Source organism: Canis lupus, chromosome 35 (assembly GCF_048164855.1).
Source record: "Canis lupus baileyi chromosome 35, mCanLup2.hap1, whole genome shotgun sequence".
Classification (NCBI taxonomy): Eukaryota; Metazoa; Chordata; class Mammalia; order Carnivora; family Canidae; genus Canis; species Canis lupus.
Window position 1 is genome coordinate 7,073,511 of NC_132872.1, and position 17,124 is coordinate 7,090,634.

Here is a 17,124-nt window from a genome sequence, read left to right on the forward strand (position 1 = left end):
CCCTAATGGCCTCATTTTAATTTAATTACCTCTTAAAGGCCCTATCTCCAAAGTCCTCTTAAAGTCCCATTCTGAGGTATTGAGGGGGACACATGCAGTCCACAACAATATGACAATCAAATTCAACATTGTTTGAAGAGAATACCTACTATAAGCTAGAAATGTACAATTTTACATTCAGTTTTTCATTTAATCCTCACAATAATTAGGTATGGTAGCTATTGATAACCCCAATTTACAGGTGAGAAAATGGAAACAAAGAAAGATTAAATAATATGTTCAATATCATATGCCTGATAGATTGTGAAATAGGAATGTGAATTTATATAAATCTTATCCCAAAGCTATTTATTCATGCTGTTAGTGTGAAACAAACAAACAAAAATCCCATTATAGATATTTGATATTAGAAAGAGAAATTATAAAATTTAAATATTCGGATAAAACAGGACAGAAAAAAAGAAAATATATGGTAAAGAGTTCAGATACTATAACTAAACAGACATTTGGGAATTGGGGGAATGGTACTAGAAGCAAAGAACTTTTTGGATGGCATGTTAATAGGAAGTTCTTACCGCACAATAAATCTCAGTATAATTTGAAATATATTAAGAGTCCCAGGGAGTATCCCACTAAAATAGCATAAAATCCGTCATTTAATAACTAATTAAACATAGCAAGGCAGTCATAAATTGTTCAGAGAGGCTGTAGTCTAAGTGAATATCAGAATAGCTGGAAGGAGAATTTGGGTAGAAGAAGGGCAATGACACAAGGCTTACATTAAGGCCAGACTGACAATTGTTGACATCAGTTAGTGTGAATATTTCCAATCTGCTTGCTGTGAGGTGCTAAATCTTGAACTCACCAACCTAATTTATCACACATTTCCAACCCCTTAATCAAGTTATAACACTATCCTTTATTATTTGCCACTCTAGGAATTAAAATTTCATTAAGAGAGCACAATTGAAAAACAGGTTCTACCTATACCCTTTCTGGCAAAATTTTCAAGAGGGTTAGGAATTCTCTTTCCTTACTAAATTTTCATCTTTTTCTGACCCTATTATACATCCTTCAGGAGGGGTGCTGGTTGATAGTTGTCAGCTTTCTGTGATATGGCAGAAAATAGCAACCAGCATTAAAGTATCTTATTCAGCTTACTCCAAGTGCACCAAAGGAGAAACCACAGGGTTAATTAAATAATGTCATAGCTCTCATGACAAACAGGCAGAGGTCATTAAGATAGACCCAGAACATACAAAGTATGGCTCAGCACACAATCAATGACAGAACTGCAAACAGAACTCATGCCTTCTAGGGCAAAACTCAAATATTTGCTATTAAACATGTAATTAAAATCAGCTCTTTGTGCCTCTTTTAAAATATATTTTCACATATCTATAAATCACATTGGGATGTGGTAAGAGAAGGATTTAGTGTTGGGACAGGACTAGGTTTCCTAGCTGGTACGCTAACAAGCCCTTTAAGTCTCAATTTTCCTTTTATATAGGTTATGTTAAGGAAAATGAGATTGTGTATGTAAAAGTGATTTGTAGAATGCAAACCACTATACAAATACATCATTATCACTATTATTCTGCTTTAGTGAAACTTTATAGGAATTGACTTGAGTTGAATTAATTTTTTCCATTATTATTGATATAAAAGTCCTTTGATCTGTGGATTGACTGTTGCTGAAACTGAAGGAGAGGAACAGGGTTTGGACTAGATGATCTTTAATCTTTCAAATCCAAAATTCTAAATAAGGGAAGGGAGAAGAAATGTGTGGGAAATATCAGAAAGGGAGACAGAACGTAAAGACTGCTAACTCTGGGAAACGAACTAGGGGTGGTAGAAGGGGAGGAGGGCGGGGGGTGGGAGTGAATGGGTGACGGGCACTGGGTATTATTCTGTATGTTAGTAAATTGAACACCAATAAAAAAAAAAATGAAAAAAAAAATCCAAAATTCTGCCTTTGTATGATTTATTACTCAAGATTCACTGCATTCTTTTCCTAAATACCACCAAGCCTTATTGAAAAGATCATTAAAATGATACATATGTGGATACTGACCAAGAGATGAACTGCAGCCTATAGTAGATAAAGAAATCCTAAAAGGTATCTACCAATTAGAGATTCCTGGAGATCACATTTTTATTAATAGTCCTATTTATGTACACTGCACATATATCTGATTATAAAAATAAGGTGTGATTATGAAAACTTTAGAGGGCACCTGGTGGCTCAGTTGATAAAGCATCCAACTCTTGATTTCAGCTCAGGTCTTGATCTCAGTGTTGTGAGTTCAAGCCTGGCGTTGGGCTCCATGCTGGGCATGAAGCCTACTTAGAAAAAAAAAATAACTTTAGAAAATTTAGTCATTTATTTCTAGTCTATTTCAGGACTAAACATTTTTTAATTAAACATTTTGTTGTGAGCTTTTCCCACTTCATTAAACATTCTTCAGAAATACCATTTTGAGTGTCATATGAATATTTATACAATGTGTTTAAACATTTTCTTAGTCATAGATGTTTTATTTATTTCTAATTCTACACTATTATAAATAATTGAGAGAACACTGTTATACTAAATCTTTGGTAAATTTTCAAGTTTTATTTTTTTTTCATAATTATGCTTATATTAAAAGTTTGCATAGGGGCACCTCCATGGCTCAGTGGTTGATCATCTATCTGCCTTTGGCTCAGGTTGTGATCCCAGGGTCCTGGGATTAAGTCCCACATCAGGCTCCCCTTAGGGAGCCTGCTCCTCCCTCTGCCTATGTCTACCTCTCGGTCTCTCATGAATAAATAAATCCTTTAAAAAAAAGTTTGCATAATATTAGTTTCTTAGACAGGAAATCCTCAATTCAGTTTTTTAGAGGGTATTACTATGTCAAAATAATGTCTTCATACTTGGTTCTAAATTTTATTTATTTATATTTATTTATTTGTTTTTAAATGTATTTAAATTCAATTAATCAACATATAATGTATTATTAGTTTCAGAGGTAGAGTTCAGTGATTCATTAGTCTTATGTAACACCCAATGCTCATTATATCTTGTTCCCTCCTTAATGTCCATTACCCAGTGACCCCATCCTCCCACCCCCCTTCCCCTCAGCAACCCTCAGTTTGTTTCTTTTTTTTTTTTTAAGATTTTATTTATTTATTCATGAGAGACACACACAGAGAGAGGCAGAGACATAGACAGGGGGAGAAGCAGGCTCCCTGCGAGGAGCCTGATGTGGAACTCAATCCCGGATCTTGGGATCATGCCCTGAGCCCAAGACAGATGCTCAACTGCTTAGCCACCCAGGCGTTCCCCCTCAGTTTGTTTCTTATGACTAAGAGTCTCTTATGGTTTGTCTGTCTCTCTGATTTCATCTTGTTTTATTTCCTCCCCCTTCCCCTATTAGGCTCCTCTGTTTTGTTTCTTAATTCCACATATGAGTAAAACCATGATAATTGTCTTTCACTAACTTATTTCACTTAGCATAATACCCTCTAGCTTCATCCACATCTTTGCAAATGGCAAGATTTCATTTAAATTTAAATTTTATTTTTAAAAGGTTACACCAATTTATACCTTCTTTAAGAGCTTAGGTTCCTGTGCAGAACTCAACAATGAACCTTTTTGTAAAGTGATATCCCATACCACCTGTATCGACATTTTTTGTTTAGATTTGTTTTGTTTTGAAAACAATTCGGAAAGTTTTAAAATAATAAGAATTTAAGTATAATTACTAAACAAAGCAGGAAAACATGACAAGGAAAACATACTTCAGTAAAACTTATAATTTCAGACTAGAAGAAAAAAATATAAGTTTTCATAGAACTTTAAGATTAGTAATTCATGTTTGATTTCTATATTGAAAAAGTAATAAATTTCTATTCAATTATATCAGTAAATTAAAGTTACAATTTTTACATACTGTTATTTGAGGTGAAATAATGAGAAAATAAACACAAGGAGAGCTTAAAAGGTAGACAAAGAAATCTAGACTTACAGAAGAATAATTTCATTGGAAAACAACCAAATCGGGCAGCCCCAGTGGCTCAGCAGTTTACCGCTGCCTTCAGCCTAGGGTGTGATCCTGGAGTCCTGGGATCCAGTTCCATGTCGGGCTCCCCACAGGGAGCCTGCTTCTCCCTCTGCCTGTGTTTGTGCCTTTCCCTCTCTGTGTCTCTCATGAATAAATAAATAAAATCTTAAAAAAAAAAGAGAGAAAGAAAGAAAGAAAACAACCAAATCTTAAAAGAATATTTAAGGCCCTTAAAACTAAGTTGGGTTTTGCCACTATAGACTAAGTAGAAATGTGAACCCTTGTAATTTGTTATGTAAATTAAAACTGAAAGCAAGATGCAGATCAAAGATTATAGATTCTCTGACTCTCATCTAGACGATAAAAATACAAAGTTGACAGCCTGTCTTGGGTTTGCAATGACTGTGATGATTGCACCCGTTTAAGCAGGGATATGCTTTTGTTTTTGTGATGGCAATCACAATATACTGAAACATTTTTTATGATGTCTAATAAAGGATTAATATGTTAAAATTTTGTAAACATCTATATTATTAGCCCTGCTAAAATTTGCACACTAGAGTTTTAGAGAATAAGCTAGGATGCAAGCATGACTTTGCTTTATCATAAACAAAAGTTCCAAAACAGGGTCAGGAGAGTAGGAAGGGAGATGAGTGACTTTTTGCCTGTCCAATTACAGAGAAAACCCTTGAAGTAGGTCCTGTCTGGCCGTGTAGGATAAGCTTTCTGTTTCAATCAGCTCCTTGGCTAGCTTGGCTGACAAAACATCGTTGTTCTCTTAACCTTTGTAAAGCTAAGGAACTTTACAAGTATTTTTTTCAGTAACAGCCAGGGTGATTTATAGCTTCTTCTAGCTCTCCTCAGTAAGAAAAACAAATTTTATGTCTTTGCCTTATTCTTCCCTCACCATTATTCCCACTCTCTATTGTCTTTAGCCACAATCCTTCTTTATTTAATGCAAGTATTACTTTATTTTGCATAATTCTCCGAGTGTGTCTGTGCTTATTGTGCTTTAATTATGGAAACGAATGTCTTGAATTTTCTCTGACAGTTGCTCTTTAAAATATTCTTGTACCATCTTTCTTGTAAATCATCAAAACCATCTCATAACCCATACAGTTCCTCAACAAATACCACTGTCTTCCATGATGCCATTTTTAAACTTGAGTGGCAAAAACTATATAGGAGGGAGATACACAATGGTGTATTTTTAAGAACAGGAACTCTGATTTCAGACAGATGAAAGTCTACAACTTATTCAGTGTGTGACCTTGGACAATTTATTTAACTTCTCTGTGTTTCAGTTTTCTTATCTATAAAAGGAAGATAAAATTGCTAACCTCAGGGCTCCTAGGTGGCTCAGTCAGCTAAGAATTTGACTCTTGATTTCTGCTCCGGTCACGATCTCAGGGTTGTGAGATGAAACTCCATGTCAGGCTCCACATTGGGCATGGAGCCTGCTTAAGATTCCCTCTCTCCCTCTCCCTCTGCCTCTCAAATAAAAATTACAACCTCATAGTATGGTTATGAAAATTAAGTGATTCAACACACTACCTGGCACATAGGAAATCCTCCACATACATTAGCTATTATTAATTTTCAGCCTCAGATGTCTCATATGAATATTGATAATCATAAAAGAATTGTAACAGAAAAAATTAAATTTACCACAAAAGTAAAAGACCTGAACATGAAAACTACTAAAATGCTATTTGTTACGGTTTGGAACTTGGGAAGTAGGTCACTGGGCATTTGTAGATTGATAATTAACTAGTCCTTTAGAAAGGAAATCTTCATAGAAACTATTAAGCTTGATGGGTTCAGCTGGGGAGTCCCAGAATGGCAAATCTTGGAAACTAGGCAATTAAGTTAGTCCTGTATCAATTTACTAAATACCATGTCTTTTGGCCATATCCCAATGAGAACTTACTAGCAAAATAGAACAAAAGAAAATGTATCTATAGATCAATAATGGTTAAATATGTTTAAAGATTTTCAACATGGAAACATTAATCTTCCAAACAGAAAGAAAATGTGCAAACCTCATCTTTCTGGCCAAACTCCGAATGGAAGAGAGTTGTTACTGTTATTTTTTGCTTGCTTGTTCTTTGTTGTTTTGTGGCTTTTGTTTTTGTTTTTATTTTTCTTATTAACTTTTGAGATTAGAATTACCACTGGCACTCATTGATTATTATATAATCTTTCCTGATAATCTACATGAAGTATTCAGAGACTTGCCAAGAAATGCTGGAAAAAAAAACTGGAAAGAATAAACAATTTCTTCAAACAATTATAGGAGAATAATGTGCCATCACTTCAACAGCAGATGATGAAAATGACAATGCAAATATTATATTACTAATATATGTCTTAGCTGAATTTTTCATTATATGATATATAATTAAATGTGATTTAAATTTTATACCACTGTAAGACTTTTGATGATTTTACTTGAAAGAGAAATTCATAATAGTTACCAGTTCATGCTCAGGTAAAAAATATATATATATTTACAAATTTTAAAAAGTCTTTCACAAAAATATGTGCTCTGATTTGTACATTTTTAAATGTGGTCACCATATTTATAATTTATTAACTCTTAACAGAGATTCTCACAGTCCAAAAAGGAAAGTAGGCTGAAGGATTCAAAGGTGTAGCTATGAAAAAATACATTCCAAAAGATTTAAGAAGCAAAGGACATGATGTAGAAAGAGCCATATTCCCCTTATGCATACCAGGCTTAATGAAGGCCTTAGCCTATGATAGTGCAGGATGAATAAAGAGGAAAAGTACTGACAATAGATATGAGTCAGCTTTATAATCTGTAAAGTGACTTACAAACAGCCATTTTTGTCTATTTTGTACCTGGTTATATCCACGGTACTTATAATAGTGTCTGGCACATGGCAGGTTTTTTAATAAATATTTGCTGAACAACAATACTAGTACATGATATTCATGCTTACTAGAATTTCAAGCCTGAATTTGAAGATGTGATTAAGCCATAAATTAGATAAAATGCTTCACTTATTCAACAAATATGTATTGTGTGCCTATTTTGCACTAAGAAAGCTAAATGTTTTAGGGGACAAGGAAACAAAAAGAGTAATACAGACTAATAATAATTGAGTATAAGCATAATTGAGTATAAGCATAACAGACACAAATAATTATAAAACACTGCTATGAGGTTATGAGAGTAATGTGAATGGTATAACCAGAGCCCTGTGATTGCATTGAAAGAATAACCAATTATTTCTTCCATGTACCTCAGTAAAGGGTTTATGATTGAGAAGGGTTTAAGGTCTTCTTGAATCTTTTTCTGTACTGTACTTCCTCAACAAAGCTCTATGTTGGTCACTTCTTTGAGATCTCTTACCTCTTTCACTGGATCATCTTCCTTTTTCCAGCTCCTAGAGATTTAAGGAGCAAGTGGAATATGAACAAGAATTGGTAGTTATCATAAATTACTATTTCAGGAAGTTTGGTAGGAAAGGAAAAGAGGAAAGCAAAAAAAATGAAACAGAAAGGGAGGGGCTGGTTGAGATAGGAATGAATAATATTTCGGGACAGATAAGTAAAAGAAGGGAACAAATGATTAAAGATTCAAGAGTAATATAAGATAACCATAAAACAAGGTCATAGTCTACAACAGCTATTTCATAACCTTCATACTTTTCCCAACCTCCAGCTTCTCTCCCACTGCAACCATAGCTGAAGGCTTCGTTCTGAACAGAGAAATTGGAAGCCATTAAGTGAAAATGTTCTAGTCCTCCTACCTTCAAAACTTTAAGACTTCGGAGAGATTTCTTCTACTACTTCTTTTCTTCTCCTACCTGCCACCTGTTCCCACCTTTTCCCATCTAACCTTACACTCTTCTACTTCTACCAAACTTCTTATGTCTTTCTCCTTATCAGTACAACAATTAAGAATCCCTGGGAATATCTCACCTTCTCTACATGCAAAATTATGATAATTTACCCTGATTCTCCAAGCTATGGTTAAGGTGAGGGACAAAAATATCCATGAGAAAAAGAATAAGTCCTACCCAATTTTAAGTGAACATAAGATATTTATTCATTCTATAATAGGAATGGTGAATGTCTGGTGAAGGAAAGATTTTCTTTCTTTTGCCACACCAGAGAGCATGCTTTATCAAGTAGGGAGGAAAAATTAGAAGATTCCTACCTTGCAGGGTTATGATAGGCTTTATTTAGGTTCAGTTAGAATAACAATTTCTTCACAGTATTATTTTTTAAATCATTTAAACTTCTTTAAAAATCTTTGTATTATTTTTTGAATCACTTAAACTGCTTTTAAAATCCCAGACTAGGAGGATCCCTGGGTGGTTTAGCAGTTTAGTGCCTGCCTTCAGCCCAGGGCATGATCCTGGAGTCCTGGGATCAAGTCCTGCATCAGGCTCCTGCATGGAGTCTGCTTCTCCCTCTGCCTCTCTCTCTGTGTGTCTCTCATGAATAAATAAATAAAATCTTTAAAAAATAAATAAATAAAAAATCCCAGATTAAACTTCTTTAAAAATCTCTGCTTTAGAGTTTGCATGGTGTTTAGATTTTCAGATAAAAATAAACAGAAGCCCAGTATTCTTTTCACTTTGGCATTTAGATTTTTTAATACAATAAAAAAGCAGGCTTGCCTCCTGGGTGTAAGGAGAGCTTCTAGCTGTAGAGTCAATCAATCGGGAAGGGCATTTGTGGGTAGGAGTTGTGAAAAATTGCCAGCTTGACCTTGAAAGTAATGAAAAATAATTGAGACTAGTAGCAATGAGCATTTATTTCCCATGTGCTGCAGTTTCTCTCACATTTTTTATTTGGTATAAATTTCTGTCCCCTACCACCTACTCACACATATTCTGTGCACTATTAACATCATAATGTATATTAACGAGCCCTCACAGCTGGGTAAGAAGCTTCTTCTATCAGGCTAATAACATCACTTTGACTCAATGATGCTGTGCATAATGTAATCTAATAAAACTGTGTCATGTGCACCGAGAAGCAGTGAGAATAAAATAGTTCACCTATCCAAAGAGGCAGCAACTAGGAATACAGCTATACTAGCAAAATCATCCTGATTTATATAAAGCAGTGGAATTTGTGTCCCTGTATATATTTCTTTTATCATATATATATATATATATATATATATATATATATATATATATAGACTCTCAAGGGTAGAAAAGATACAAAAAGGCATCTACTATAATTAACTGTTTAATATTTAAATTATCTTAACAACATTTGTTTCAAGTGGTCATCTGACATGTATCTGAAACACTCTCTGCCCCCTCAACATCCTACCTTTTACTCTCCCTAGCAATAGCAAGAAGGAATAAAATATCTCTAGAGAATGGTTTTAAACTTTGGCTGCACAACAGAACATCCTTGGAAATTTTTTTTAAGATTTTATTTATTTACTTGGGAGAGAAAGCACACACAGGTGGGGAGGAGCAGAAGGGGAAGGAGAGAAAGTCTCAAGCAGACTCTGCATTGAGTGGGGAACCCCACACAGAGCTCAATCCCATAGACTAGGAGATCGCAGACATGAGCCAAAACCAAGAGTCAGATGCTTAACCAACTGCACCACCCAGGGGTCCTGCCTTAGGAACTTTTAGAAATCTCTAAGCTGAGGCTACAGACCAGATCAACTAAATCAGAATCTCTGGACTTAGAACCCAGACATGAGAGGCATTTTTTAACACTTTCAAGGTGATTCCAAATGCTTCCAAGATTGAGAATCACCTCTTGAGAAGCAACACATCTGAAAATAATAAATTGTTTTTCTAGGAAGCCAGAATTAGTCACTCTGCAACTTTGACCTACTGGTCCTGAAAGAAGTTTGCTTGGGAATTCTCAGCTGAAGATTAGGGAAAAATTCTTTTCTTGGCAGATAAAAAATTAAATAATAGATTATTTTTATAAAGCATGAGTTAAGGGTTCAGAACTATAAGTGACAGGCATCATATAAGTGCCATTTATGTTTTAACCTTTGAAGGAAATATACCTTGCCTTAAATTTTGCACATTTGAGCAGAAAACCCTATCTTAAGATTCCTGCCCATCTCTTTCTTGGGTGAGATATGTAAGTGTTTTCTTTAAGGACACTGAAAGGCTTTTTCTATACTTTAGTAGAGATACTGCAAAGTATAAATCATGCAAAAATCCTCAGGGTACACAGTAAGATTTTGAGAGTGTAAAACATCACAAGATAATGTTCCCTTCCCATTTTGATATATATATATATATATTTTTTTTTTTTTCTTCTTCTGAGACTAGATGGACTTGATAATCAGCCACTACAACATGATACTGATAATCATGTAGTGGCTGATTATCAAGTCCATCTAGTCTCAGAAGGAGAAACCATTGTCAAATCCCTAATGTTCTAACTGAAGCAAGATGGGTAGTCCAAGTGTGGTAATCACCCTTCTACATGAAGAACTCTAGAAATATTTAATAACAGATACCACTTCTTCAATTTCTTTCTTAGGTTAAATATATCCTCAAAATCTTCGACTATTCCTCATAAAACATGGCTTGACTTTTAATATTTTGTTTTCATTCCTCCCATTCCTCAGCAGATAATTATAGTCCTCTTAATTATGGTTCCCAGAAATATTGAGATTACCTTCTTGGTCCTAGATACAACAAAATAGACCTCCTCTTACTTGAAACATTGAGATAAGTAGTTGATCAATAATTGTAAAAAATTTACCATAATGAAGAATTGTTAAATAAGTGATAATCCACTAGTGCATGAAGGTACACTGTTCCTAAAGTCTATAGTCTCGGGTCTAAGTAATTAAAAGAATGGAGTTCCCATTAACTGGTCAGTGGAGAGCTTAGGAAGGAGAAAGTTTGGGACAGACTTAGTTTTGGACCTATTAATATTTTGCTGCCTATTAGTTGGTAGTTGGATATTTAAGTCAGGTATTCATGGGAGAGGTTGGAGCTGTAAGTATTAGAAAGATATAACTTTGTGACTTATCAATACTAAGATGGTACTTAAAGTGATGATTTTGGATGACACCACCAAGGGAATGAGTATAGGTAGAAAAGAGAACGAGTGCAAAGACAGTACTAGAGCATTACAACATATAGAAACAATAACCAGAAACAAGAATTAAAAGCAGTCATTAAACATAGGGGTGAATATATCTTTTTGAAGTGATATTTTCCTTTTCTTTGGATAAATACTAATCCACAAGATATATATACACCTGTGTTTAATGCAGCATTATTTATGAAAGCCAGCATTTGGAAGCATATGTGTCAATCAGTAGATGAATGGATAAAAAAGATGTGATATACACACACACAATGGAATGCTAGCCATAAAAGAATGAGACCTTGCCATTTGCAACAATATGGATGGACCTAGAGGGATTAATACTAAGTGAAATAAGTCAAACAAAGAGAGACAAATACCATATGATTTCACTTATGTGTAACTTGAGAAACAAAACAAATGAACAAACAAAAGAAACAAATGAAAAACAGATTCTTAAATACAGAGAACAAAATGGTGGTTGCTGGAAGAGAAGTGGGTGGGGAGATAGGTGAAATAGACAAAGGGAATTAAGAAGTACAGACTTCCAATTATAAGATAAGTTGTGGAAATGAAAAGTACAACATAGGGAATATAGTCAATACAATTGTAATTGCATTGTTTGGTGACAGGTGGTGACTACACTTAGCATGGTGATCACTGAGTAATGTATAGAACTGTTGAATCATTATGTTGTACACCTGAAACTACTATAACACTGTATGTTAATTACACTTCAATTAAAAAAACTAAAAGGAGCAGTCATTGAGATGGTTGAAAAACCAATACTGTGCATTCTGCATGCCAAATGAAGGGAGAGAGTGCTGAACTGTGTCAAACACTGCTGAAATTCTAATAAAATGAGACTTGAGGTCCTGAGTGATATCAGGAGTGATTGAGGTGGAGTGGCAAGGAAAAAAGCTTATTTAGATCAGATTCAAAAAAGAATGGTAGTAGAGGATTTGAATATCAAATGTACAAACATGTTTTTCTTTGAGTTTTGTTATAAAGGGAATAAGAGAAATGGAATATAAATAGAAGGGAAGTAAGATCAAGAGGAGTAATTTTTTTGAGATAGAGTTTTAGAAAGCATATTTATTTACTATTAGGAAAAATCCATTAGAGAAGAGGAAATTAATGATGCATGAGAAGTAGGGAGAATAGTTGGAGGATATCTTTGAATGAGAGAGAAGGGAAAAAATATGAAACACAAGCTGAGGTCCAGGCCTCACCTAAAAGTACATAGAGCTAATTCATAATAATGGGAGAAAGCAGAGTAGATGGTCACAGATGCATAGGGTAGATAGAAAAGGTGGTGATGCTTTGGAAGTTCTTTAAATGGAAATTGCTTCCATTTTCTCAGGAAAAGAGTTGGAAAGATCATAAGCTCAGTGAGAATAAGGGTAGAAGTGTTGGAGGTTTGAGGAAAAAGGATATAATAATTATCTATCAGAGTGGGAGTATAATTGCTAGCAGCTCTAAGGGCCCACTTAAGGTTAATGATCATAAACATAAAGTGAGACCGTCAACATGATTGTGTGTTTTTCTTCAGTCATATCAACTAAACAAGCTCAGGAAAGCAAGCAGCATAAAATTGGTTTTAACCAGGATTGAAGACAAGTGAGAATAATGTAGTGAAAAAATAGAAAGAGGCTGAGAGAATATATAGGGGAGTTGGTATAGTGATGGACTATAAAATTCAAGCTGAATAACCAAGGAAGTGAAGACATAAGCAATGTGATAGAGAAAAGGAAGTAGGATACTTTACTGACCTCGTGGGTTCAAAGGATTGTTGGAATTGAAATACAGAAAGGAACCAACCAGAAGATTAGAGGAGGTGATAATCAGAGTAGAGAGCCTGAAATTGAGATCATACAGGGGACTCCAGTTATTGACAAACATAAGGTTTAAGCTATAACATGTAGAGTGGCTGAGATGTGGTGGAAGACAAGGTCATTGGAAGAAAGGAGGTCAATAAACTGAAAAATCAGGCAAATGGAAGGATCATCTATCTGTATAAAGAAATCATAAAGAATCAAGACAGCTGTAAAATTGGAGAGAGTGACAGAAATGAGGAGGAGTGATCTTCTGAGGGTCAGTCAGTACATGACTGCAAACAGGTGGGATAGTGGGTGGAATAGACATCTGATGACATGAGAATCAAATCTTGAGAGGGAGACAGTTTAGAAGTTGTTCTGAATATTTCTTCTTTATGCAACATACTTGTTTTCATCTCCAGCTTATCACTGATAAACTTAATAATTTATATTCTACATTTTATTTGTGACTTTTATAAAAAGTTGAACAAAACAGGCCTAAGGATAGAGTTCCCCTCCACTGATACTGATCCATTAATAAATGTCCAACTAATTAAGCTGTGGTTTAATAATTTCATTATCTTGTCCATCCATAAGAATGCCCAGTGTTGTGAGACATGTCATGCCTTATTGAAATGTTGATATATTAAGTGCAATATTTTTCAGACTAGCATATGCTGCCCCTAGTAATCAGTCTACAGATATATCCTCAGAAGTCCTCAAATTCCTGTTGTTATTTAATGTTAACGAATTAAATTTATTTTTAAAATCAATACACACATATTCAATATAATTTGGATAACCTCTTTATAATTGAGAACTGCCACACTTCTGCTCCTTGGTCTGCATTTATCCTCATACTGGTACTATTTTAATTGTTTGTTAAAAAAATAAAAAACAGAGAATGCCTTAATACTTAAATGATGCATGCATACAGAAAGCAGGCCAAATGACATCATTGTGTCCTCTATAAATGATGATTTTGCAGTGTTTCAAATAAAGAAAAGATGTGGGTGACCTGAATCATCACATGGCATGTGGTAGAATTGGAACTCATGGAAGTCAGTACCACGTTCATATTGCTAAATGGTGATTTTAATCTCAAATCTATTTTGATTAATATATGTTTAGTCAATCTAAATAATATCAACTATCACATGAAATTTTAGGGATGAATTTAAATAATATTAATTTTATGGCTATATTAGCATTTATATTGGGTGATCTCAATATGTAGTTTCTATTTCATTATCATTAATATATATATAATTTAGATTCTATCTTCTTTCATCTCAATAGGGTTTAATTATTACTCAAGTTGAAGAAATATCAATCTTTTTTGTTCTCCCTGTATTTCTAGTCCAATGGCTCGGATTTTAAAAAGTGAGAGTAAAATATCCAACATGTCTTATTTCTTTATGAGTCCATGCTTGCAACCAGAAAATTAGACATTTTTCTTCCAATTCACTCTTGTAGTAGTTAGTAACATCACCCCCTCCAATCTCAATAGCCTAAAATAAAAGTTTATATCACCATACTACAAGTGTCATGCATATCAGCAGAGAATCTCTCATCATAGTCATTCAGATACTCATGCTAATAGCCTTCATCTGAACATGGGTTTCCGTGATCATCAGAATAGTGGCAAATTGCATATTGGCTTTTTAAAGTTTCCACCTAGAAATGCTACATTATCATTTCCAATCACAGTTCATTAGCCAAAAAAATGTACATGGCCATACCTTCAAATGGGACAAGAATTGTCCTACCACATAAGTGATGGGGAATCGGAAAGACTGGGTGGGTAATACTAATGAATTCCTGTATCCCAAGAATTTTACAGGTTGAATGCCAGTTGAGAATTAACATTTGTGTCAACTAAAGTTGTATGTTTGCAAACAACACAAATTGGCCCTAGCTAATATGCAATTGAAAGGAATTCATTGAAAGGACTGTAAAGAGAAGAGTAAATAATCAAGTTCAGAAAGATTAAAAACCAGTGCAGTTCTGGGTGTATCAGTAGAAAAAAATAAATGAATGGCCTCTTCAAGGTTTCCCCATGGGGTGAATAAAATCTACACAAATGCAGTCTTTTTGATGCTTATGCAAGGGATGAAAATTGATTGGTTATTGGATCACATGCCCAGGTCATGGCTAGGGGACATCAAGTACCATAATATCCCATTCCAGTGGGGAAAGAGGTAATTTCCTGTAAGAAAAACCAGTGTTGTTGTGAAAAGAAAGAGGGACACTTGAAAGCCAAAATGCAAACTTTTTTCCCTTTTGAAAATTCAAGTTTTATTAAGCTTTCTCCTGGCACCTCTTCTTTTCTCGATTCTTCAGAAATGTATTATTGTCCTCATGACCCATAGGATGGGAGACTAGAAGAGAAAGGTCCTGTCTGCCCACAAGTATCTTTCCTACTGGCATGCCACATGGCTGAAATCTTTCACCAATATGGACGTTGTTTTGTGTAGTCGGGGGACTTCATTATTAATTCATGGATTAATCTGTGAGATTAGATGGCCCTAATTGATCAGAGCAAGACCATGTGGGAAAGAACTGGAGAACCATGAGGACCATGAGTTCTCTGCATCCTGGAGAACTTCCTGGAGAATGATGATTTGGGAAGCAAGGTCAGCTCCACAGAGAGGTCCTAGGCAGTCTTGAGTACTAGTACTATGATTGGAAAAAAAGCCATAGGCAAACATTCTTAGAGTATTAACACAAAATGCTTTCTCTCATTCCACACTTGCAGCATCTGACCTTTGAGATTTGGCTACTAGTGAGTTCTTCATAAGTACCACCTGTTTTTCCTACTTTGGAGAATCAATTATAAATAAAATGAGTTATTAATATTTGGCAATGCAGCTTCAAACACTGAATAGAAAGTTTTACTGACTACTCTGCTGAGTCCTTGAAGACAGATGGACCAAGCATGTGTGTATCATTTGAAAAGGCAGCAGTTTGCAATGAAGGGCCAAAATCCCATTCTGTCCACCCCACCCCCACAAACATTGCTTCTGCAGGCTGAGCTTTCTGGATAATCAGAGAGAGTTGTGCACATATGAGAAAAAGACAATAGCACAAGTCTGGAGTAGGTTTGAATTATATTGTTACTTTTATTTATTTAATTTTTTAAAAGAGACTGATTCCAAAGACTCTCTAGATATGTTTGTAATATAAAGCATTTTATAATGAACCAAATTCTCCCAGTAGAATCTCTCACTAGTTATAAATTAAGCAATCTGGACACTCTTATTTACTCCTTCAGGCCGTAAGTAACTGCTACTTTGCAGAATGGCCCAAATGCAGAAACAAATACAAAGATAAGAAAATAGGCTTTCATGCCAGTTTGCTAATAAACTGCCACTTCAGTTTTCTAAATGAATTCCTAGTGGCCTAAAAAAGTTGACATAGATTCTGAACTCCTGTCAGACTTCTAGAAAGGGGCTTAGAGGCTAGTAGAAACATTGATAAATTATTTAGGTTTTAAAAGATTAAGATGAAATAAAGAAAACATTAGTCGCTATATTTATTCCTTAGGCCAAGAAGTTAAAGTCATTTTTTTCTGGGAGGCACTGTGGGACGCAATGATCCTCTGTTTTAAGGCCTCACTCCAAACATGGACTTAGAAATTCATTATGCATAATACTACTGGTTATTATATAGAAATGCACTATACAGAATGCCCAAATTAGCCTTCCTTAGTCTTCTCTAACTCCAAGGGGAGGTCAGCTTTCCTTATTACAATCTTTTTTAGAGATTTTAAAGATAACAAAGCCAGGGTGATTATAAATTATTAGCAATAATTTATAATAGTGATAGAGCAAAGACATCTCCCAAATTCAGAAGGTTTCCAAAGTCCCATTTGTACATAGATTTTTTTTTAAGTGTGGAATATATTTTTCAGTTATTTTTGGAGCTCTAGGCTAAATCAAAATGATTGATCTGCTCAAAAACCTACTTGAGTATCATGCTGTCAATACACTACCATCTCTATTCTTCACCTCCCATGTGACCTACAATGGAAGAACAAATAGCAGGGGTATCACATATGGGGAGAGTCGTATGTAGAACATGGCTGTGAGTAATATTGAGAAAATATTTCGAGGTTACCTGTTTGTAAATCCTATGTTCTTACATCAGGGAGTACTTGTCCTGATACTAAGCTAAGACACACTCTAACCAAA